The 16,747-nt window shown below is 34.5% G+C and overlaps 1 long non-coding RNA gene across 1 annotated transcript in view; it reads right to left on the reverse strand.

Annotated features, from left to right (window-relative positions):
• Positions 1–337: 337 nt before the first annotated feature.
• LOC110110205 overlaps positions 338–16,747 on the reverse strand; it is a 30,444-nt gene continuing 14,034 nt past the window's right edge. Inside the window, exon 2 of the long non-coding RNA XR_002304670.2 lies at positions 338–641. This is a non-coding gene — a long non-coding RNA (uncharacterized LOC110110205). The remainder of the gene's footprint in view (positions 642–16,747) is intronic.

A 16,747-nucleotide genomic window follows, 5' to 3' on the forward strand; every position in this document is an offset into this window, starting at 1 on the left:
GAAATTTGGAAATTAGTAAATCTCATAGTTTACCTAGTCTAAAATAAAAATTCTTGGCAATTTATACAAAAATAAATATTCAGCTTAAACGTTCTGCGGACAAAGCTTTGGATGAGGTCTCTTCATTGTCGGAACATAATTAAAAAAAAAAGAGAGAAATATTTCGAATATAGTGAACCTTATTATTCCCTAATCAAAGACTAGAATAGTAGAAAATTTATTAAAAAAAAAAAAACAGCTAAAGCGTCCTGGGTTGTTAATGCTTTTTTTCAACTTAAGTTAATATCTAAATATTTATAGCCATCCTGAAACTAAAGCTTTCCATCATCGCTCACCATTTACAAAGCATAATATGAAAATGAGAAATTAAGAACTCCAAATCCGTCAGCTAGGATGGAGAAAATGATTGTACACATTATTTTCGGTAATGACATCTATATATATGAACCCAACATGAGAAAAAAATGTTATTAATCAATCATTTTTGCCGATTCAATGGAATAAATGAAACATCAAGCAAATAATGAGAACAGTGATAAATTTTCCAATATCCAAGCTTCTGGCAGTGGAAGATAAATTATGGGCATCAACAGTGTAAATTGCTCCGGTTTTCTCATCATGAATTTTAATGCTTGATGAACCTGAAATCAACACCAAACATATTAAATAGTAATTCAAATAATTATATCAATGTACATATATGCAATGAATATCACCAAATGTTTCAGAAGGCTATTTTTTAATCATATCATACAGCAATAACAATAAGTATTTATCCCACTACGTGGAGTTGGTTACATGAATCCTATATTCTCAATTGTATCCAATTAACGGTTAATTTATTTAAATTTAATAAAGAAATGCCATTTCTAAAATTTTCTAACCAAGTCTTTTTAAGTCTACCACTATCTTTCCTAACATAAGTCAAATCTAATAAATATACTCTCCTAATCAGGTCATAAGAAGCCTGTCGTTTTATATGACAAACCCATCTAAAATGATTTTCTCTAATCTTATATTCCACTGGAGCTTTCTTTATTGTCACCTACATCCAAAAATCTTTGGTACATACTTTGCTCATAAGCAATGAAAGAGCCTAGTAAGTTGTCAATAGAGTACATATTCAAATCGTTGGATTCACATATTCCATTGACTTTAGCATCAAAATTATCAGGCAAATAGTGTGAAATCTTAATTTCTCAGAGTTAAATAGTTCCCTTCCTAAAGCAAGCAAATATATCACTATCTTGATAAACCTAGTATAAATGTCAAATACAATTTTGCTAGGTTTCAAGCGAAAGAGTTCGAATTCACACAACAATAAATTTAGACGAGATTATTTCACTTCATTTGTACCTTCATAAGTAATACAAAGCCTACCCTATATCTCCTTACGAGTAGAATGAGTAGAAAACGTATATAATTCTCAAAATTTAAAGCAAAAAATAATAATAATAATAATTCAAGCACGTCACATTTCGTTGTGTAAGATCCCTATCATCTATACTTGATACATTAAATGTAATTTCGATTTTAACACCATTAACAATGCGAAAAGAAACATAATATACAATTTGTATCATATGACACATTTTATAGTCAATTGAATATAAAAATGTAGACATGCAAATTTTTAAGAAATCAAATGAGGTATCAAATAATAGTGAACGGCTTATTGAATAACCCTCTAGTTGCAAAGGGGTCGATTTATTTGCTGGCCAAATCCCAATATTCTTTTCATTAACATATAGCTCAAATTTCCAAAAATAAATAGCAATGACATATCACATAAGAACAATATATGCACAAAGAATTACAGTCACTGGCATGAGGCTTATGCCTCACGCTAAATATATTAAAACTTACATAAATCTTTTAGTAAATGCTCGACATTGGACTCTAGAGGAGAGGAGGAAGGGGAGAGAGTAGTTCATCATAATGATGATTCAAATGAAGAACCCCTTAGTGATGACAATGCTGATGATTTATGAGTTCTTATGTGATATGTCATTGAGGCGTTTTTTACTAGAGGCGTAAGCATTGAGGCGCAAGCCTCATAAAAAAAACTAGAGGCGTAAGCATTGAGGCGTTTTTTACTCGAATTGCGCAAAGGCGAGCCTCATATTGCGCAATTTTAAACCATGTGTGCACGTGACTGTAATTCTTTGTGCATATATTGTTCTTTTTATGCAGTGAACATTTGAGATAATATAATAATCTTTCGGTGTTGATTGAAAATCTTGTGTCGTTGATTATAAGCATGGGATTACGTTTCCATCTGATCGTTGCTTGTAAGCGAATGATGTTTAGAATAACATGCCCTCCGTTGTCTTAAAAAATAGCTTATAGTTCACAACGCATTTGTTTGTGGATGCTCACATTTCAACTATCATGATAATCTCACTACAAGTTTTGATTTAATTGCTTGGGATTATGTTCAACACAAGTTTCCCATTCATCATGGGTCCCTCACATCTCATTTATGAAAGTGCCACCCATCCAACTCTCTCTTTATTTACGTAAGAGCATGATTGAGGTACGTTGTTTGCATTCATGACGTACATCACATTTAGTTCAATTGACTGTTATTGCAAGCGAATTTTATACGTAATTTTATTCACCATGATTTTCTCATTTGCACATTTGAGTTTGATTTACATTGTAAGCTTAAATTTCATTCCGAGTGTTAAGTCCTATTCCCACCTGTCCAAATCAAGTTCCTATAGTTCACTTAATGTTCAATCCATGTCCTATGTTATTTATGTAAGTTCTCTTGTTAGTTCATTCAGTTCAATTTTGCAAGGTCCTGCTATTTACTTGAGTTCGAATATGATTCCCTGTAATTTTCTTAAGTCTTGTGCGTCTTCAGATCGAATTTCGACAACCTTCTGGCATCTTTCCCGTTTAGGGGAAACTATAGGAGTCTTAGACTGCCCGCCAAGTCAAGAAAGATGTGACGGTTGGTGTAGGGTGACACCGCAATTTTAGTATTCAACCCCCAACACACCACTGAAGGCGTGCATGGGCATTTTAAAGTACCTGTTTTAAAATGCAGTTGCTTTCCCCGCCATGCTATGAGAGCGTATACGGGTACTTAAATTTTTCCCTGCCGCACTAAGAAAAGTGCGCACAAGGCTCACCTGTCTCGTCGTAAACATCGCACCGAGTTCCCTCCCACCACGCTAAGAAAAGCGTGCATAGGGGGTCCCTCGGCGTGCTTCGAACGCCAAAAGGACTTTTGAAGATTTTCTGCTTCGTCGCGAGCACTACAACAAGCTTTCTCTCACCGCTATAAGAAAAATGTGTATAGATGGTTGCTAGCTGCGACGCAAGCATTGAAAGCGGGATCTTGAAGTTTAAAGACTGTTATATCATTTGCGAGAGGTGACGACTACGTCGAAAATGTGCACGTGAATAAAGGGACAAAAATATATTTTTCCCTCTTTTTTTCTGGATTTTCATTTTTATTTTTTTCTCTTTTTTTTTTCATTTCTCTTCCTATAAACATACTAAATTTGACAACAACAATAATCATCTAATAAAATGCTAATAATGTTAAACACACTGATTAGCATTGATGAGTGATGCTAATAATGAACTGAATAAATGAGGATAAAAATAAAAAAGAAACTGATCGGGTTGATTTGGATTTTGGATGGGCTGGGTCTTGGGTTCGGTGTAGTAGATGTGAATAGGGAGAGGGACATCGTGTTTAAAGAGGGCTAGGGCAAGGATGTTGGGGCTCGACTATTTACGTGAGTAGGAAGCCTTGGGGGGGGGGAGGGGAGATCCGCTTGCTGTAAAGCTCAGTTGAGGAGGGTGATAGAGGATATGAGAAATCGAGCTAGGCCTTGCGGCTTCTAGTGGGCATAGAGGGAGATCGGGGTTGAGCCGAATCATATAGGTGAGTCGGCGGCTTGAAGCCTTGGTCGGGTCTGCTATTCAAATAGGTGAGGGCTTAGAATGGAAGAGAAGAGCGGCAGCGATAGGCGTGAGGTTCTGAAAGCTATAGAAAGAGGGAATGGAGGTGGTTGGAGGCTTGTAGAGTTGGATTGAGACATCAGATCAGATATATCTGCGGCTAAGGAGTCAGGTCTGCGGCTTTAGGGAATCAAAAGCAGCGACAGGTTGAAGCTTCGACAGCTGGTGACGTGGGTTGAGGTTCGTGTAAGAGAAGGCGAGAAGAGGAAAGTCGTTTGTGTGCTTGAGGTCTGCGGAGGAAAAACCTGAAGGCTTTATTTTGCTTGGGTTTTAACAACAAGAATAGCAGAGTCGAGAGAGAGAACGCGTACACAACTCTCCTTGGCCTATTGGTTGAGAGCTAAGGCTTCCAACTAAGAGGTCTAAGGTTCGAGTCTATGTGTATGCATTGTGTGTGTGAGTTTGCCTTAAATGGCCTAAATGTCCCCAAAAAAAAAGAGAGAGAACGCGTGATACGATGTTTCTTCGGTGCCATTGCAGAGGGTACGTACTGTAGCTGCAGCAGGTATGGGCTGAATTTGCGCAGGATTCAGGAGCAGGTTCAGAGGTAATCATTTCAAGCATTTTTTATTTATTTATTTTGTTCCTTTAGCTGTAATATGGAGGTCAACATTGTGATTGTTAAAGCCCACTTGAAGTACAACAGCACATCAAAATGGGGTGAATTGATATTTTATTTTTTTTCCAAGAATCTCTTCTTTGAAAAACTTAAACCAAATTCACAGCTATAACTTTAAAACAAATTTTCTCAAGTGGAAGCGAACAATAAGAAAAATTAAATACTAATTTTTTTAATTTGGTAGAAAAATAAATAGCAAAAGATTTTTCTTCCCTTTTTTTTAGATTTTTGCTTATTTTTCTTTACTAACAAAACTTAAATAAAAACCAATCACAAGATTTTAAATTCGGATTTGCAAGAAGGCAATCGTGCAAGAAAAAAAATGCAAAAAAATATAGTACTGAAAAACAAGAAAAAAATGTCAAATTTACAGTAGTTCGGTCAAACTTAACCTACATTCACTCTTCAGAGTCCTCTCCGAGAATTGCACTAAACCATTTAGTGTATGTTATTTTGCCCCCACATAAGGCAAAGAATCCTATACAAGATTTTCTTCCACCAACCCGTTGCGGTGAATAACTGAATCTCTTTCACCTTCTCGGTGCGGCGAAGTAGTCGAATCCATTTCACCAAATTTGGTGCGGTAGAATAGTCAAGCCCTTTAACACCAAAGATGTCTTTTTCCCAAAGCTTCCCTCAAGATAGACCTTGACTCATGGAGGAAATAAGGTGCAAGTTTGCTAGAGTAACCATGTGAAAACACCCTCTCACACTCCCTTGAAACCCACATGGATCTTCTCCCTCTCTCTTAAACTTCAATCTTTCTCTCCCTAACTCAAAACCCTCTCTTCAACGTTTTCTCACATAATACATAACCAAATGACTTCAAAAAGACTTCTCCAAATGAAATTAGCAAAGTTAAATATTAGGCTCTAAGAAAAAGCTAATTTTCAATTCAGATGTCATTGTTCGTACAGTACGATTAGTTCAATTCTCTTGTAGTACTGTATAATTAATAGTACACAGGATGATCAGTTAAAGCCGATTAACTAATCATATTGTACAATTGAACAATAGTACAGTATGGTTAGAATGACTCATTATCAAATCATATAAGACAAACAAAAATCATATAGATAGTCCTTAGGTAATTTGTATAGTACAATTTTTTTATCGTACTGGACAAACAATACTTTGCCCAAAGACTCCTTGGGTAACTTGTACAACATGATATATGTATCGTATAGTATAGTATGATCTATAATCACTCAGATCCGATTTGATTGCCTAATTAATTGATCTAATTAGGCAATTATTTAAAAGATTGTATAGAAGCAAATGATTCGTATAGTACGGATTTATTATTACTGTATGGATTTATCATTATTGCATTATTTTACTGCCTCTGTCACTAGATTGTTGTTGTTATTGTGTAGATACAGATACTATTTGATACTACTAATTCATTGTACTGATATTAAGCATTTGATATATTGAGCACATGATATAGAATGCCTTGATAACATGTATATATTTCTATATGATTTTATTACATTGATTTGATTTCGACCGTCTTTACCGATATTTCAATTTGATATTTTATATAATTCTTGTACTGATTGGTATTACTGATTCGACGATTTCTTTATAGATTTGACACTCATACTGATTTATTACTTTACAAGCTTCCATGCTATAGTATTTTGTTGTTTATCGATTTCACTATTACTACATATAAATTTTATTATTTCTGCACTAATTCAATAATCACATGAATGCAACTATTATAATTTGACTGTTGACAAGCATATTGCTCTTTTACCGTACTTTGAATTCAGCTGAAGGTTTTGGTAACCTGCTGAGCCTTTTATGCTCATTATATGTGATTAAATGATTTCAGGTCAGGGCAGGAGAGCAGAGGTGTGAGGCATGTTCTATTTTTTTTATTCTAGTTATTCTTTTATACTCATGATAAAATAGTTATAATTTTAGTATGCATATCCTGAGTATTGTATATGATTTTGGGAATGAATATAAATGTGAATCTTGATGTTTTAAATTATAGAATATATTTTATTTATTTATTACTAATATATGATATTAGATAGCTCTGATTGTTGTTTATTTAAAGGATAAATAATTCTTCCAATTTAGATTATGGGACATCACAGAAGACGCGCACTAATTGATGAGACAAAACCAAGAGCCATTCATGAATATGGAAATCTAGACCTTCACAACTCATTATGATTTGATGATGACAAAAAAGAGACTAACAAAAATGAATCAAAAGGTGTTGAGGCGATCTGAGAGGGATGTACTAAAAGCAAGTACTCCCAAGGGATCCTTTGGCTCAACAACTAGTAGAGCATTAACTTCAATACCTCTTGTTGATCAGAGACACTCATGCCAATGATGAAGAGTATACTCCTCTAGCCAAGCAAGTAAGGATAAGACAGCTAGAGTTGACCAATACATTTTTTTGGGGAACTTGCAAAGGCAAAGCCACATGTAAAGTTGAAAATGTCTTACCTAAAGTCATATCATGGAAGATTTGACCCTGCCAACTATATCACGTATTATGGGTAAACAACGACATTGATGCAAATCAGTGACTCATTGAAATGCAAACTTCTCTAAACCTCCTTCAAGGAATACATCCTTCGATGGTTTCTTCGCCTATTGTTGGGCATGAGTAAGCCCTTCTCTGAGTTCAAGAGGTTGTTCATCACACAATTAGCAAGTGCTCTGTGCTCAAAGGCTCTTTGAAAGATGAAGAAATCAAGTGAGCAGTAAGGGAGCTTTTATCATTAGAAACTACAACGAGATACTAGAAGTCAAAGATCTTGATCCGGCTGTAGCACAGACCCCTCTGACTTAAACCAGTGGGAAGGGACATTTAGGTATGCACTTAATCTACATGAATCGAGAACATTGGTCGAGTTGTTAGAATTTACTAGTAGCTATGTCAGTGCAGAAGAATATAATAGTATGGATGAGTCTTCTTGGGGCACTCACCCTAAAGAGAGGGAAATAATATGATATCACCCTCAACATCATGAGCAAAATAGGAATTGCCTAAAGGCTCATAGGGCGGAAAGAAAGCAGCACACACAATAGGACATATATCATCACAACCAATGGAAAGTACCCAGATTAATAAGGCTGCTGATGATTGTAGGATTACATGCACCAAAAATGGAAGAGAAGAAGTGCATCACATAGCATGCCCATATAGAGATGAAAGGGTACACCTTACTCATGAATACTTGATCATCACTCCCCAAGAAGTATCCATAGCCGAGTTGATGGAGGCATTCAAATTGAGTTCATTTAAGTGCCCGATGCTAACAAAGGTGGACACAATGTTAGAGACACTTCCAAATTTTGCACATTCTACAAGACCACAAGCATGATACAACAGAGTTCGAGCACCTCCGAAACCTAGTTGAGGACTTTACAACTCATCCTACTAGAACCATTTAGGTGAGCAGAGAAGATGCCTGTAAAAGATCAGAGAAATGATTTATTTTCACTCATCTTAATAGACCCAACTGAAGCTTGTATTATTGGAGCTCTCTCCCGATGAAGTCGGTTAAGGATGGACATGTACCGAGTGAGTTCAAACAAAGAACACACCTCAATAAGCCTTTACTCGAGGAGGCACTCACATATGATGACTTGGCTCTCAAAACAATTCTCCTCAACAAAGGTTATTCATCATCCACAGATATTCCTTCTCAAGCTACTGGAGGCAAGCACCGACAGAGCCCATAGTAATGGCACTATCAACTATTTTCATCACTAGCCCATAGCGAAAACCACTCGTCGCTCACCCCGAGGGAGACTCACCACTCGTCCGAGAAGCATGCCTTCATAGAATAACCCACAACACATCCTGAAGGACTCATTCATGGCACTCACATTCGAGAACTGAAACATGAGGATTCATCGCCCACATAACACAATAACCAGAGGTGTCCAGAGCAATGACAGAGAAAGATGGCAACACGTGTATACTTTGGCCTATGCACACGTTTGTATCAGTCTATACATGTCAAATCATGAATATTTTTTTTATAGGACTAGCCTTTGCTATAACCCTCTTAACCCTGTACATAAGATGTTAAGAGGCATATTTTGCAATTCATGCCATTTTTATTGTTCATAGATACTACTTAGTTCATCTGTTTTCCATACTTACTAATATACCCCCTCCCAATCCCTTGCTTTAGCTCATCAAATTTATTAGGAACGTCAGGTGTCACTCAGAGACAAATTTGAATCCAATAACAAATGCTTAAAATTATTATTTCGTCTCCAATGTGCTAAGTTAGATTTTGAAACATAAATACATCTAATGACAAGCAAAAGAGGTATTAGTTTACTCATCATAAATTAAGTGCACCCTTCTCTAATTTCTTTAGCACCATCACCCTCGGGGGTTTCAATTACATCCAAGAATATAATTTGTTCCTCACGTTGATTTTCCATGTTTCCCTTCCTGTGGTACTTGAAACAAGTAGTGTCCTTAAATGTACCTATGTAACATCTAGGTGGATGCCCTATGATGAGCAATACTAGTAGAAGCAGATACTGAATCTGAGGGTATATCAATAGTACTAGAAGGGGTTGCACAGATGGTAAAATCTCTAGCTTTTAAGCTAGGAAATAACTTTTAACGTTTATCTATTAGAAAAGCATGATTAAAGGCATCCTTTAAAGTATATGGATCTAAATCATGAGAATCATTCATAAAATCACACTTGCTAGCTACTTGCCAATCTGGATCAATGCAATTAACTCTAACTAGAACATTCTCAATGGGGCTGAAATAATAAGTTACTTAAATCATGTCTTGGCCAAAAGTAAGTAGTTGGCTATGAAGCTGCTTTTCATAGTGCCTTCAGTAATATTTAGATTTTACCATCTCCTTAACTTTTACCCAAGTTAATGTATGTCACTTTATTCTTTTTTCCTTGGCATCAAAATTAAACTAATATATCTTAGCTTGTCTAATCAATTTCATCTTAGCAAACTTAGTTCTTTGAAAGTCATACATATCATACCAATCAAAAAAATAATCCAAGTCAATCTAAGAACTTAGTAAGACCATGAAAACTACCAAATATAAGAGCTTCTATTTTAACTCTTCTAAAAGGATCATTAGAATCATCAACAATTATATTTAAATCCATCATAGCTTTCTCATAACCCAATGGTTTTTCTCATGGTTTTGCAGGAAATTAGCTTCCAACTCAAGATTCATAATAGAGGCAAGTTGTGCAAGGCCAGGAGATCATGCATTTTTCCTAAGATTTATGGTACATTTGATTTATTAAATTATATATTTGATTATTATGTTTGATGTAAATAGAGGGCAGATAACCCATGATATTATAATGAAGATAAGATGGATAAATTCCACCAAATTCTAGCATTTTACTATTCCTCTTACATTGCATGAAATCAACAAAGTTTACTTTCCAATACAACTTGTTCACATATTTATATATTTTTTAAGCATGAAATGCATCAAAATATAAATAATATAAAAATCCTTTCAATAAGGGAGGGATCAGCTATCTCGTGAATCCATAGTCTATTGAATTCCATATTTAAGCACTTAATTGATTGATTCCCTTGGAACCGGAACTTTAAATTACTATTCACACTTTTGTTTCCATTGGAACCTTCATGGAATGTGGAGAGGGAGGGAAAGATGTCACAAGAAAGTTAAAATGATTACACAAATTGACCAAGCCCACTTCAAAAGAGTGCATGACCATGTAGTTATTTTCAAGATATCTAAATTATGTCACCTTCACTTGAAATAAGAATAATACATTCTTTATTTTTTTTATGATGATGAAGATCTCCATAAATGAACGTTAATGGTGATAAATAAATTTTCATCATATCTTCATATTAGTGATGATAATGATCAACTCCTTATATGATGATGATAATGATGATGGCAACATAATAAATTCAACATTAGGAAATTTTTTCATAATTGAATAGTTAATATTTTTTGCATAACTCAACATGTTCTGCAACAATGTTCATCCATCATATTTTGCATTTGAATATTTTTTTCTTTTTTTCAATCCAATCTTGGGTTTCAATTTAATTGGCAATGACCATAGTAGACAAATATTCTACAAGTAAACTTAAAACTCCATATGATTCATTGATGCTGATTGCCATCTACCCTTTCTTAGATCCTCCTGAAAAGTGTTCCCACAACGAGGGTGAGTCATAAAACTCAATAGGTGTGAATGGAATTCAAATAAATTTAGAATCAAAGAAGAAAACTATATCATGCTGGGATATTTTAACAAAAGAAACATCAACATAAAGAAACTTTTGCTTAGAGCAAATGCATATCTTTACCCCAACTTTCAATTTCTTATTCCTTTCATAACATTACCATTTTGCCTTTAACATTTTGCCTCACATGATAGTCTCAAATGCATAACATGAATATGAAACATTCTTAATAGTTTAATATGTAAATATAACACCCGTTTCGGGAGTATCACTTGTACTGATCAGGTACATAAAATTTGGCCATTTCCTTTACCATTGGTTCATAGGAATCATCCTTTACCATAGCTCATAAGAGCCTCCTTTATCATGTGATACTCCCGCGTCAACATGCACATACACTTAATACTGATATACTTATATAACCATAAGAGATGCTTTAAGTAAATCTTTCATAAACTAATCAAGTGTAGTTTCCCTATGGATATGCATGCTTGATATGCTTATGTGTGCTTTTCCATGTAAAGAGGAAAGACATGTATAGTAAGAGTAGAGAAATGAGCATAAGATACATTCATGAATTGTACATTTGCATAAAGAGAACCTTTGCTTTTGCTTTGAGTGTCCATGAACTTTTACAAAGAAGTAAGAGTCATAAAAAGATATCATAATAAGCATGAAAGAATTTACCATTTCTATGTAAATGCAATGAAAGAAAGGTTGGCTAAATTTATAAGAACTTCCATTCCACCTACCTTAATTCATGCACCACAATGCGAACCTCCAAAAATCCTTACTCCCCTTTTCCTCTTATGATATCAAACACTATAAATGACAAAACATAATGTGTAAGCATAAGTTTTCCTCCCTCAAACCTTAAAAGAAAAACCCTAGGCAAAGCATGTAGATAATCAACATATAAAGCATTGGTTTTTCTATAAAAATTCTTCACTTAAACCATGCTAAATCCATTTTATCTTAACTAGAATTAGGATTTCATCCTAACTCTAGCTTTGGAAAACCCTAACTATTAGGGCATGCAAAAACTTCTTCTAAAAAGAATCCATCTTCACAAAAATACTTCCTACCCACAAATAGAAACTTTTCTACAAAGGCATTTTAATAGAAAATCAAAATCAAATAAAACCCTTGATTTCAAAAATCCATATTTTTATAAAAGTAACTCACATTAGGGTTTTAAAAACATCACATTACCTTTCTCTAAGCTTATCCCAAAGAAAACTCTCATTTCTACAAAACCCTAATTTACAAAACACAATTTATTCTTATAAAACTTAAATCAAATTCCATAATTATCTTCCAAGAATCATTAAGAAACATCTTTGTGAATATACTTTGAAAGAAAATCATTTTTGAGTGAAACCCTAACTTCCAAAAATTCATATTTTCAAGAAATCAACTCGCATTAAGGTTTATAAATATCCTTTAATCATTCTCTAAACTTTTCTCAAAGAAAATCCAAGTTTTCTAAAAACCCTAGAAATCTTCTCATCCAAAAATCTTGAGAAAGAGATGGAAAACCCTAGTTTTATTGTATACCTTTGTCTGCCCTTAGTCTCCCCTACGATTTTCCCCAAGTTTGGCCGCCGGAAACCGCCGCCGGAGCCGCCGCCGAAGATGCCGTCCGAGCCTTGCGTCCGCCTTCTCCTTGTTCCGCTCGGTTTGGTCGTGACATGCGAATGGGAGAAGAGTGAAGGGTTTCGGTTTTAGTATAATGGGAGAATGGGTTCTGCCAAATGACTTAATTGCCCCCACTTAAGTAATTTCGGCCTTCATATTGCATAGGGGTAACATTGGCATTTCTAATCTTCCAAAATTTATAATTCTCAAAATACAAATAATTAAACATAAGTCCTATATATCAAAACGATCAGAATTTTGCGCTCTAATTTCTAAAATTATTCCCGTCGAAATCCGACAACCTCGAATTTTTCACTTAAAACTCGTTGCGGCGCTTTGAAAAGCGTGCGAGATCTAAAACGATATTTTCGGGTTTTAGAATTCTTCCTCCCTTATAAAAATTTCGTCCTCGAAATTTAAGACAAGCATAAGAAACCATACCTTAGTCAAATAGGTGAGGATAGCTCTCCCTCATCTCTGATTCCTTCTCCCAAGTAGCATTTTTCTCCGATCCATGTTTCCAAAGAATCTTAACATAAGGAATCTCTCTGCTTCGAAGCTGCTTAACATTATAGTCTATGATCTTCTCAGGCTCATCTACAAAAGTCAAATCTGGTTGAATATCTATTGCTTCAGTATTGATCTTCTGAGCTTCATCTGCAGACCAACAACCGCGCACTTACCGTCGTAGGGAGACGACGGGCGGCAGGTTCTTTTGAGTTTTGATTTTTGTATAGAAGGTTAAGAAATGATAAGTAAGAAAATGATTATTGGATCCCCTTTTATATTCTGTAAACTCAATGTGGAATCATTATATTGGTATTTTGAATGGATGAAATGAAAAGTTTTGCTTGGAGACTCTGCAGTGGCTCTTTCTTTATTTTTGATACAACTTGGAGATATTTTAATTGTTTATTATGAAGTTTCTTTTATCTTCATCCTGTCCGACCTCTGTTCCCACCTCGCACTTGCGAGCTAACCGGGCAGGGTCGTGACAATGATTATGGAGGCATGATGTACACAAGGCTTGATAATTTTATATTTTCATTTCAGCAATATAGGTATTTAATTTCCGATAGCAATTGGAGTCCTCTACGCTTTGAAGTATGTTCTATAGGCAATATTTGGATTCACTTTGTTGGCTTTTAGTTTCTCAAGGATTTCGGTTGGTTGTTCACGTTCTCAATGCAGATTTTATTGGTTGTTCATGTACCCAATGCAGATTTCGGTGGGCTGTTCATGTTCTTTATGAAGATTTTGTGGGCTATTCATGTTCCCTATGCAGATTTCAGTGGATTGTTCATGTTCTCCATGCAGTTTTTGTTTCCATATATTGACTATTTTTTCAAAGGTGTTGCTGCCTTTTTTCCTGTTGTTGTTTCATATTCTAGGGTATTAACTCCTCATTAAAAGGGCTAACTTGTGAGGCTTCTATTGGTTAATTTGGCTGGCACATTTATGTGGCTAGTTGTTAGGTCATTTTTCTTCAATATAAGGAGCTGTTTTTTTCTACAAGGAGTAGTATGTGATGATTTTTAGAATGTAACCTGCAGGTTTTATTCTAGCTTGCAAGCTAGCCTCCTTTCCCCTTTCCCACATCTATTTCATCTTTATTTTCTACCTCGTCTTCTCTATCCACGATTCCCACCACATCTATATCTTTCTCCTCTTAAATTATTGTAAGTCTTAAGTTGTATTGTATCTCGTTCTAATATAATTTGTATGAAGTTCCTATTAGAAGTTGAAAGCTTTGTTGTGTTATATTTGTCATATTGAAAGGAAGATCTTTTTTTATTTCAATTATAGTAGGTGTTTTTTTCTTTTGCATACCAAGTGTTCTCTTACTTGGCTTAGAATTCTTAGGTTGCATCAATTTGATATCAGAGAATTTGTTTTTTGTGAGTCTTCTTTTCTTTGTCTTTAGAAAAAAATTAAAATATACATATGGACAATCATTTACAAGCCGAAGTTTCAAATCATGATTTAAAGGAGTCTCAAGATGAATTTCATCTTACAAATTTTGAAAGTCAACCATCTATGCCAACTATTTTGGAAGAGAAAATTCCAAAAACCAGATGTGTTTCGCCATAAGGATGTTCTATTGATCCAGTTCAGAACAAACTTTATAAAATAAAATAGAAAATATATTTATGTGTAGAACCGTATAAAAATAGAAAACTTCAACTTTTGTTCAAATTTGAGCAAGAAAAGGAGATCATCCGAAGAAAGTATGATGCATTAATTCATGAAACAAAAATGTCACATCTTAAAAATTTTAAAACGATCTCATCAAGGGGTGAGAATTCTCCACGAGTAGAGAATTGATGTAGGCAAGGCTTGATAATTATCTATTTTTTTAGCAATATGGGTATTTAATTTTGGATGGTTGTTGGAGTCCTCTAGGTTATTTTGAAGTGTGTTCCCTATGCAACATTTGGATTCCCTTTGCTGGCTTTTGGTTTCTCAAGGATTTCGATTGGCTGTTCATATTCTCTATGCAGATTTTGTTGGTTGTTGATGTACCCCATGCAAATTTTGGTGGGTTGTTCATATTCTCTATATAGATTTTGCTAGTTGTTCATGTTCCATATGCAGATTTCAATGGGTTGTTCATGTTCTCCATGCAATTTTTTGTTTCCCTATGCTAGCTGTTTTTCCCAAGGTGCTGCCCCCTTTTTTTTCCTACTGTTGTTTTCATATTTTAGGTGTATTAACTCCACATTAAAAGGGCTAACTTGTGAGATTTCTATTGGTTATTTTGGTTAGCACATTTATGTGGTTGTTGAATCATTTTCCTACTATATAAGGAGCTATTTTTTCTGCAAGAGAGTAGTATGTGATAATTTTTGAAATGTAACTTGCGGGTTTTATTCTAACTTGCAAAATAACCTTCTTTCCCCTTTCCCTCTTCTATTTCATTTAAGTTTTCTATCTCTTCTTCTCTATCCACGATTCTCGTCCCATTTATATCTTTATTCTCTTAAATTATTTTAAGTCTTAAGTTGTGTCGTGTCTTGTTCTAATATAATTTGTATGTGATTTCTATTAGAAGTTAAAAGCTTTGTTGTGTTCTATTTGTCATATTGAAATGAAGGTTTTTTTTATTACAATTCTAGTTGGTGTTTTTTTCTTTTGCATACCTAGTGTTCATTTACTTGGCTTAAGATTCCTAGGTTGCATCAAGGCATGATATAGAACATTCGAGAATGTAATAATGTGCTTATTATATTTTTTTCCACGAAAATAATGCTGATGCAATTAAATAAAACAAGATGCAAGTGTGTGTATGTTTATTTTTTAGCTTCCAAGCACTTGTTAGCGATAAATTTCCAAAAGCACAGATAAGAATGCATAAAACATTGAAGTAATAATAATAATAATAATAATAATAATAATAATAATAATAATAAAGACAATAAAAAGAATATACTTTTAGTTCTTATGATCTAAATCACAAACATATTACCCTTAAAAATATAAATGGATTATATGAGTTTTAATGCTAGTGTTAGCTTGGCTTTTAAGTGATGCTCACTAGTTCGATGTCATGCTAATATTTTGAATTGTCAGACATGTATGTTACCTAAATATTTAATTGCAAAGATACGAACAAACTTAAAAAGAAACTAAAAGAGGTTACTGATAAGTAGAGAGCAAATCACCACTTTTAATGCCAAATCAAGGAGCCTTATTAAATAATTTAGTTGCACCTTTTTGCTATGCCAGTTTCTCCAAAGCACTTATATCAAATTTGATGGGATGATAGTGAAAAGATCATTTATGTGTAGAAGAAAATCATGGCTTCATAATGATTTATGGTGTTAAGGTACATGGAATGTATAAGTAATGGAAATTAGCGTTGGGGTTTGTTCCGAACAACTTTTCGATTGTTTCTGTGGTAAGAAAAGTCATAAAACATAATGTGTTTTGAAGATAGTGTTTTCAATACTATTTCAATCTTTTGCCTTTAAAAAATTATTTTTGGTAAAGTATTTTTGAAAATGTGCTGAGAAACGAACTTTAAAAATAAAAATAGAAAAGCTTAATCAAAACCCCAAATAAAGCCTAGGTCTTAGGAGTTTTTTGTGTAAGTTGAGAGTTGAATGTGGAAGGCGATTTAATTATAGAGTCTTGGCAATAGGGAGGGCCAAAGTTTAACTTGTTGGAGGCACGGTCAAGAGGTGGACATAGAAAGGTCGAGGCTGTGTGACCTTGGAGGGAAGAGGGAGGCCACTGAGGGCAAGGGTAGAAGCTATTGGTTTGCAGTGAGGTCCAAAATCAAGAGGACCTAATGTG

Source organism: Dendrobium catenatum, unplaced genomic scaffold (genome assembly GCF_001605985.2).
Source record: "Dendrobium catenatum unplaced genomic scaffold, ASM160598v2 original_scaffold_109250, whole genome shotgun sequence".
Lineage (NCBI taxonomy): Eukaryota > Viridiplantae > Streptophyta > Magnoliopsida > Asparagales > Orchidaceae > Dendrobium > Dendrobium catenatum.